Source organism: Hydra vulgaris, chromosome 07, assembly GCF_038396675.1.
Source record: "Hydra vulgaris chromosome 07, alternate assembly HydraT2T_AEP".
NCBI classification, from domain to species: Eukaryota; Metazoa; Cnidaria; class Hydrozoa; order Anthoathecata; family Hydridae; genus Hydra; species Hydra vulgaris.
In genome coordinates, this window is record NC_088926.1 from 23,100,001 (window position 1) to 23,110,000 (window position 10,000).

Here is a 10,000-nt window from a genome sequence, read left to right on the forward strand (position 1 = left end):
TCAACCCTATCGAGAACCTGTGGGAGATCGTCAACCGCAGAATTATTTGTGAAGGTGTTCGTAATAAGGATCAACTGTTTGAACAAATCCAAAAGGCCTGGGCAGCGATTCCACAAAGTTTCATTAATCACCTGATCGAATCTATGCTTCGAAGACGCAAGACTGTGATCGACAACAAAGGATTCGCCACGAAATATTGATAGCGAAATATAGCTTGGTCAACATTTTGTCGAGTTGCACTTGTTTTGTCCAGAAGGAAATCAATTTTATTTAACACTTTTGATTAATTTATTATTTTTCGTGTACAAACGATGAACTTTGTGATGAATAAAACTTGAAGAACTTTGTATCTAAACAGTTACATAGTTATTCCTCTAAATTGAAAAAATGCAGCACTTTTATATAAAGAAACTAAATTAGCATTATTTAGTTGCAATCGTTTTGTCCGATACTGTATATATGAGAGTGTAATTTACAGTAGAACTTATGTTTGGCCTAGTGCCGCCCAGTGTTTTTTTGCTTATGTAATGGTCAGTTAAAAAAAAAATTATTTTCTTGTTTATTTTTTTTTTGTTCTTTATTCTTAACAAAATCTTAACATATAATAGAGTCTTGACAGAGTAAGTATAATTAAAAAAAATTACAAAGTTACGTACTACAAATAAAATACAAAATAAAATACAAATAAAATACAAAATAAAATTGTATAATATTAGACATTATTTTAAATAATGCGAAAAACGTGCAGATGATCGATGGTTTTGTCATTAAGAAACCGCCACGCGTTGCTAGTTTTTTTGGATACTTCATAACAAAGTGAGTTTATATTTAAAAAAAATGTTATTAGTTTCGGCAGAATGAAATAAAAATGCAAAATGATAAAAACAAAGAATGCAATAAGCATATAAACAAAAGTATATACATGATTTGCTAAATAGGTAATATATAGTCGTTCACGTGTTAATATAATGAACATATAATTTTTATTTCTTATTTTTGTTGTTGTTATTGTTTTTGAATTATTTAGAGTTTTTAGAGTTATTATAGTTTACATTATGTTGCGCATTGTAAGGGGTTTCATTTAAAAATACTTTTAAACAAAGAAAGCAAGTATAAAAAAAAGTTTTTATATTTTTTCTTCTATTTCAGTATATGATGTAAGTGGAATAATGTAAACCATTAAGAAATTAAAATGTCATAAAACTGTTTTCCTGTCCCTAACTATAATTTTTATCTAATTTTTTACCATTCCAACAACATTTGAAAAATAAAATATTGTCCTTTTTGTTGTATAAATGATATACTGAGCTCACAAGTCACAGTAGAAAAAAACTATACAAGTTTAAACTATACAGCCACCTTTGGCATCAAAAACAAATGTACTAACTTTGGATATAACAGTTTACCAAAAAAATTTACTTAAACACCTATATATGCTTACTAAAAGCAGTTCAATGGGCGATGATAACATTAGTCCGTTTGTATTAAAGACATGTGCGACATTATTGGCAGATACACTGACATTTTTTTTTTTTCAATTTTCAATAAAATCTGAAAAGGTTCCATCATCTTGGTTAAGGGCTGTTACACTCATTTTTAAAAAGGATAGCATAACAGACCCAGCCAATTAAAAGCCAGAATTGCTCACTTCTGTTCCATGAAAACTTATGATATATATTCGCACGTGAGACTGTGCAAATGTTTGAAATGTATGGTTTAATCAGCAATCTTCTAAAAAGTATGAAAGCTTTCCAAACGTAGGCTGTTATTTTCTGAAAATTCATAATCTGACTTGACTGATGTAACTAACAGAGTTCCCCAAAATTCTGGGTTTGGACCAGCGCTCTTTGTCATATATGATAATGACCTACTAATTCATATCAAATCAGCCGTTTCAAAATGTACACAGATGACACAAAGCTCATGAAAGTTGTCGAAAATGTTGAAGATCGAGCAAGTTTACAATCCGATCTTGACGAGATTTCTAAATTGATGCAACCAGGCTAATATGGTTAAATGTAAAAAAACGTTAACTTAGGATTAATATAATTTGATTATATTATGAATGAAATTAAAATGACGGCACGACCAACAGAAGAGGTTAAGAAGTCACAATTTCAAAAAATGGTCTCGGAGTTCAAATCTCCAAGAATCTTAAATATGCTCAACAATGCAAATCAGCTGCAAACAAAGCAAGTAATATGCTTGAAACTCTTAAACACACGTTTGTATCAAGAAACATTGACATTTGGAATAAAATTTATATTACATTTATTAGATCGCATCTGAAATTTTCCATACAAGCGTGGAACCCTTACCTTGATAGTGACATAAAAAAATTGAAAAGGTACAACGCAACGCAACAAAAGTTCCTCAGGCTTCGAAAAAACACAGACTAAAAAATTGATGTAAAATCAGAAATTAACCACACTAGATAACAGGCGGTAATGAGGCGATCTTGTTCAACATTATAAGCTTCTCAACAATATAAACCTATTTGATTGTCACGTAATGCCTTAAAGCGTAGTACGCAGAGCTCCACATAGAATAAGATTTTATTGCAAAATTGTTAGAAAAAGCGAAATTAGAGGTTTGTTTTTTAACAACCGTGTAGTCAGTGACTGGAATGTTTTGCCAGATAGGGTTATCAAAGCAGCATTAGTTGATAAATTTAAACAACTACTTGACAATTTTCAGTCATCGTAGTTACTACAGCTCATCAGTTAATAAAAATGCTACACAAAAGTGGCCGACATACAAGTATGGTATAGAGTATGGTACAAGTATGTAAAAATTGGTTTTGCTAATCGCTACCCAACTGTGCATTGGAAAATCATTGGAATTAGCTTAAAAGAGATAAAGTTATATAACTAAAAGACATGGTAAATCAGTCTTCGTAACTTTAGTTTTCACTTCATTTAAATTTTCCAACATATTTTTACCAAAAGTTCCTATTGTGATAGATCTCATATCATTTATTGTCTATTTATTTCGTCGCAATAAATCTAGTTTATTTTATATTGGCTAGATAATAGCCCTCTAAACAGCCATCGAAAGACACTTATGACTGAACACTATAGGAGAGACAAACTTTTATATATTTATACACTGCCATGCTGACGAAAAACGTTACGCTTCATATTACGATAAATTTTTTCTATATTCGATTCTTCTATTAATGAATTTAAACTTAAAACAAATAAAAGTATCTAAAAAAAACGGACAAAATTAAACAGATTTATCATGTTAAAGTATCTTCTGCTATTCAACAATATATAATATTGTGTATATATATATATATATATATATATATATATATATATATATATATATATATATATATATATATATATATATATATATATATATATATATATATGATAATATTAGATTTTTTTATAATATTTGAAAAGCTTGTTCATTATTCAATACTGTTTGTAAAAGTTATAGATAATTAACTGCTATAAAGTTTTTACTGTTGTTACTAATTATTAGACTTGGTTTACCGCAGTTAGACTAATTTTTTGAATGATTCAAAAAATTTATAAACTTTTTTTGTAAAAAAACTTAGTTTTGATTCGATAAACTAAATAAACAATGTATTTTAAGGTTATTATAACATACCATTTTGAGAACTTACCTTTACCATTTATACCTTCAAATAAAGTTTTCAATTTATAAAGCAGCCCTAAAAAGTTGTAATAAATAACTAATAAAACTAATTATATTGACTTTTTTTAACAAAATTAGTTTAGTCAGACAGTTTTAAACAACACTCTAAAATTTCAAATGAAATAGGAGATTTGGTATTTTTAAAATAAAAGTTTTTTGCAATTATTTAAATTATATGTTAAAAATTGTGTTCTTAAAGACAAAATTTCTTTAAAATATTAGGCGTTGTTAAAAGACTTTGCAAAATTATTTATTTTTTAAATCAAAATTTTGTTATGAATATTGTATTTGACATATTGATTTTTTTACGACTGTTTTAAAGTAATAGTGGCAAAGCTTTGCATTTTAATGTTTTAGTGAACTAAGTGAATATTAATATTGAAAAGTTGACCAGAAAATATTAATTTAAATGATTTAACACAATATTGCCTAAATTGGTCAAATTTATTTAAATTGCATTTCATTTTACTATTGCTGTACGAAATAATCATTTTTTGTCACATTCAATTGCATCAAATATATTATAGAAACTGCCAAAACATGAAATGCCTCACGAATTAGTTTTCTCTCTTCCAAATGACTTTTTCCACAAAATGCAGACTTTCAATTTTAAAATGGAATAATTTTTAGACTTATTCAGTGGAAAATCCTTTTCAGGAAGATTGGTAAAATGCTTTGTCTAAGAGATTTAAAATAAAGTAATGCAGTTGTGATATTAAAAGTGTAACCCGTAATATTTTTTACAACAAAATACAGCCATACAATAGCTTATATTGCAAAAAATGTAAAAAAAATCGTATTTACTTTTGTAAGAGTCATTTTTATTAGGGATATTAGATGGAACTTAGCCTTCTCATAAAAGATACTTGGCTAGTTAAAAAGGCACTGTTGCTCTAATGAATACGTAAAGAACAACACAAAAACTTTTTTTTTTATCAACTTTAATGCATTTCTTTGTAAAATAAAACTTCAACATTTTATCTTTATGATATTACCTTGCAACCATGTATTTTTTTAATGGTTACTGTGATAAATAATAGGAGCCTTTTGAACTTTTAGATAAAGTCAGCTAGATAAAAAACAAACATTTTATTAGTAATGATGTCTTAACTGACATTTTTAGAACACTTATTTCTAGTTTAAGAGCCTTATTTTATTAACTTACTGAATTTACTTAGTTCTCTAAGTTTTATTTTTTGTTCTTAAAAATTTTAACAATTGTACTGTCGAGCATTTCTAATAATTCTTTCAATAGAGCTACTGTAAAGATATTAGTCATTTTAAACATCCTTGGAGTTGAAACGCGTCCGTTCACAGTGAATATTGAGATCTGGAAGTATAAAAGCTGGGGAAAGTTGGTCTTAAAATTTGGTCATGACCGCTCAATTACTCATTTTAGTGGTGTTTAAGGTTGTTCATGAGATGTCCCGATATTTTTCGAATAGGTAGGACATGCTGTTTTTCTAAATATAGGAAAATGCTGTAAAGGAATTTGTAACTGGGCATACTCCGTCTTTAGGATTAGTCAAGACCTTTAAGGTGTATATATATATATATATATATATATATATATATATATATATATATATATATATATATATATATATATATATATGTATATATATATGCATATATAAATATATGTATGTGTATGTATATATATATAATTTTTTTGATCTAAATGAATGACAATTTTAAAATTTTCTTGTAAACGTAAATGTAAAAATTTACTGAATAATAAATCTGAAGTAATTTCTAAATGCAGACATGAAAATAAGTTTCTTTTAAAAAATTATAAAAACAAATGACCTGTGTAAAATTATCCTAAATCTAAAGAAATCTTTTCATGATTTTTTAATTATATAATGTAGTTGATGTTACTTACTGGTTGCAAAACACTACAGTTTCATACATAATTAATTATAACAATTCCAACTTCCTTTGAAATGATTTTACTTTAATTTGAACTTTTTGATGTTTAGACATTCTTCCTAATGAACCTATTGGCAAAGAAACATGATGTTGAAGGTAAAAGTTGGATAAATGTTTTTACTAATTTATTATTGCTCTGTTCTTTAAGAACATTGAGCACTCTATTTTTAAAACACACTCATACTATTTATATATAAAGCTCTAGGTATAAACTTGTCTAGGTATAAAGTTGTGCACTCTTAATTGTGCTTTACATAACATAAACATGGAAACTAACAATTTTAATCATTTCCTAAAATATATCTCAAATCTAGACAAAAAAAATTATAATATTTCTTTAATTTAAAAAATAGAACTCTTTATTAAAAGAGTTTGTAGGAAACCTATTTATTCTTAGAATCTGTAAACAATAAACATCCTATAATTGAAAATAACCACAGAGAAAATTTTGCATTAAAAACAAAAAATGTCCCACCATTTATTCCCTACCTAGAAAACTTTGAAAACGATTTATTACACTTGATTAAAACAAGAAAATTTTGAAACATTTACAAGAATTTCCATAAGGATCTCAAATTAGACATTAATAATATAAGATCAAACCGTAATATTTTAGTTTTTTTCTTATAAAATAAACAGCATATAATAAATTGCCCCAGATAATCACTACAATTTACTGCGCAATAATATTTCTAATAATTACGCGAAAGCCCCGAAAAACTTAGAAATTCAATTAATTTAGAATGCTAAAACATTGATAACACAATTAATTTAGAAGCTAGAATTGAATCAGCCGCACCAGCTCAAGCATTTAACATACTTAAAGATCACAAACCAAACTTTCAAAATAAATTTCCTTGTAGGCTACTAGTACCTTCAAAAAGTAAACTAGGACACGTTATTTAAATTAAAATAGATGAAATAAATAATATTATCCGGAAAAATTTAAACATGCAACTGTGGAAAAATACCGCTGGTGTTATAAATTTATTTTCTAAAAATACAAATAATAATGAATGCACATTTATACAAATTGATATTAATAATTTTACCCCTCAATTACAGCCAAAATTTTATGTAAAACAGTAGAGTTTGGAAAATTCCAGACTAAATTTAAAAACGAAACTATTCGTCTAATTAAACATTGCAGAAAATATTACTCTATTTTAATAAAGAAACGTGGAAGAGAAAAAACCACGCACGAGTGCTTTGATGTAACAATGGGATGTTACGATGTAGCAGAAATTTGCGAGCTTGTAAGCTTATATATTTTAAATTCCATAGCTAAAATAGTTCATTTTAATCAATTAGGTTTGTATCGCGATGATTGTTTAATTATAATGCAAAAAAAAATTAGGGCCTCAACTTGAAAAGTTAGAAAATAATTATACAAATTTTCAAAAATATTGGCTTCCAAAAGGAAGTTAACATTAATTTAAAAATTGTGAATTTTCTTGATGTCACATTTAACCTCTCGGAAAATTCTTATATGCCTTATAAAAAACCTTATGATCAATTATCATATATTAATATAAATTCAAATCATCACCCTCAAATCTTAAAACAAGTTCCTATTTCAATTAAGTATAGTCTAAATCAAAACTCTTCTTATGAAGAGTTTTGATTTAGACTATTTTCAACTATTCTAAACACGTGTATAATGAAGAATTTTGATTTAGACTATTTTCAACTATTCTAAACACGTGTATAATAAAGAGTTTTGATTTAGACTATTTTCAACTATTCTAAACACGTGTATTAAGATGCCCTTTAAAGAAGCGGATTTAAAAATCTCGAGCTAAAATATAAATTAAACTTGCAAAAAAGAGAAATAGGAATAGAAATACAATTTGGTTCAACTCCCCATACAACAAAAATGTTTCAACAAATATTGGAAAAGCGTTTTTATAATTAGTTAACATACATTTTCTTCCTTCTAATAAATTGCACAAAATTTTTAACAGATACACTATTATGGTAAGCTATAGCTGTAAAAAAAACATTGAAAGAATTATAAAAGGCCATTTTAAAATTTTTTCATAAATTTTGCATTCATAAGTAAAAATGAATTTCACGAAGAAAAAAATACTGAAAATTGTAACTGCAAGCAGTAAATTGGCTGCCCTATTAATGGCAACGGTTCATCAAAAAGTATTATTTACCAATGCATTGTTTATTCGCAGAACAACCCTGATAAACAAAATATTAGCTTAACCGAGGGCAAATGCAAAAAACGTTATGCTAACCACAAACAATCTTTTAAACATAAAAAATACTCAAAAGAGACTATGCTATCAAAATATATCTGGCTACTGAAAGAAAATAATTTTAATTTAAATTAAGCAGGTCTATTCTAAAAACTGCACCTCCCTATAATAACATTTTTTAAAAATGTATAGCATTTTTACAAGAAAAATTTAAAATAATCACTCATTTAGATCAAGAAATTATACAGAATAAAAAATCTTTATTAATTTCTGAACGCAGAAATGAAAATAAGTATCTTTTAAAAGATCATAAAAACAAATGAACAGTCTAAAATTATCCTAATTCTAAAGAATTCTTTTCATGATTTTATAATTGTCTAGTGTAGTTGATGTAACTTACAGGTTGCAAAACACTACAGTTATGACATAATTAATTAAAGCAACTCCCACCTTACTGTGAAATAATTTTTATATAATTTAAACTTTTTGATGTTTAGACATTCTTCCTAATGAACCTAATGATGGAGAAACATGATGTTGAAGATAAAAGTTAGATAAGTGCTTTTACTAATTTATTATTGCTCTGTTCTTTAAGAACATTCGGGACTCTATTTGCAGAATACACTGACATATGTTATATACATATATATATATATATATATATATATATATATATATATATATATATATATATATATATATATATATATATAAATACATATATATATATATATATATATATATATATATATATTTATATATATGTATATATATATATATATACATATATATATATATACATATATATATGCATATATATGTATATATATATATATATGTATATATATATATACATATATATATATGCATATATATATATATATGCATATATATATTTATATATATATATATATATATATATATATATATATATGTATATATACATATATACATATATATATGTATATATATATATATATATATATATATATATATGCATATATATATACAAAGATAAATATATATATATATATATTTATATATATATATATATATATATATATATATATATATATATATATAAATGTAAAAATTTTGTTTTAGACAAAAACAGTATAATAAATGTATGTAAAATGACTCTATTTCACAATTTAATTACTGCTTTTCCACTTTATGGGCGCTTTTTAAATAAAAAACACTTTTGACATATCTAAAGTACAATTTTCTTGAAAAAAACAGCATTTTCGAAAAGTTATTTAGACAACATTAAACCTAAAAATTCTAGATGATGTATTTTTCTTGCTTCCAACACAGCAAGAAACTTAAAAACTTTTTTTCTAGTAAGTAAACTAATTAGACTAACTTCAAATCTTTTCTTTACTAAACTTTACTTTCTACATAAATAAAAACTTTTTGCATATATATATATATACGAATAATAAATAATTTCTGCAGTGACAGAGCAATCATATTTTGTTAAATTAGTTATCTTTCAGAGATGGAGCAAACTCCAAACCTTTGCATATTTAAACTTGTGTTTAAACTTACATACGTTACAAATTTCATTTGATTATAATTTTTATCCGCTGAAAGATAATACTATAAAACTTTAAATTTATCGAATAATAGAAACGTAGTTGAAAACATTACAAAAAATCATTTATCAACTTGTCACCCTCAAGTTTTGCTTGAGATAAGATAAAATTGTAGAGTTTGTTTGTTACCAGCCTACAAATTGTGACCCTTGGTCCCTTCTTTTTCATAAAATACTTCACAACTTTTCACGATAACATTAAAATTGCTATTTAAAATAGACTTTACAAGATTTAAATAATTAGAACTGTTTTTGATGGGTCTTGTTTAGTTTTTAAAGCAAAATCTACAAGTGGGTATCATTAAAAAAAAAAACCTAACACCTACTGGGCTCAGCTAAGCTCAGAAAAATTGGCTGTAAATTTTATCTATATATAATAGTGTAATTTTAAGAAGAACTCATGTGTGGTCAAGTGCGGCCTAGTGTTTTTCTCCTTACGTAACGGTAACTATTAAAGAAAAAAAAATTTTGTTTTCTTTGAATTTTATTCTTTACAAGTTCGTAATATATAATAGAATTTACGCAGAGAAAGTAAAACTAAAAAAAGTTACAAAGTAACCTTGTACAAAAAATATATTAAAAAAAATTATAAAGT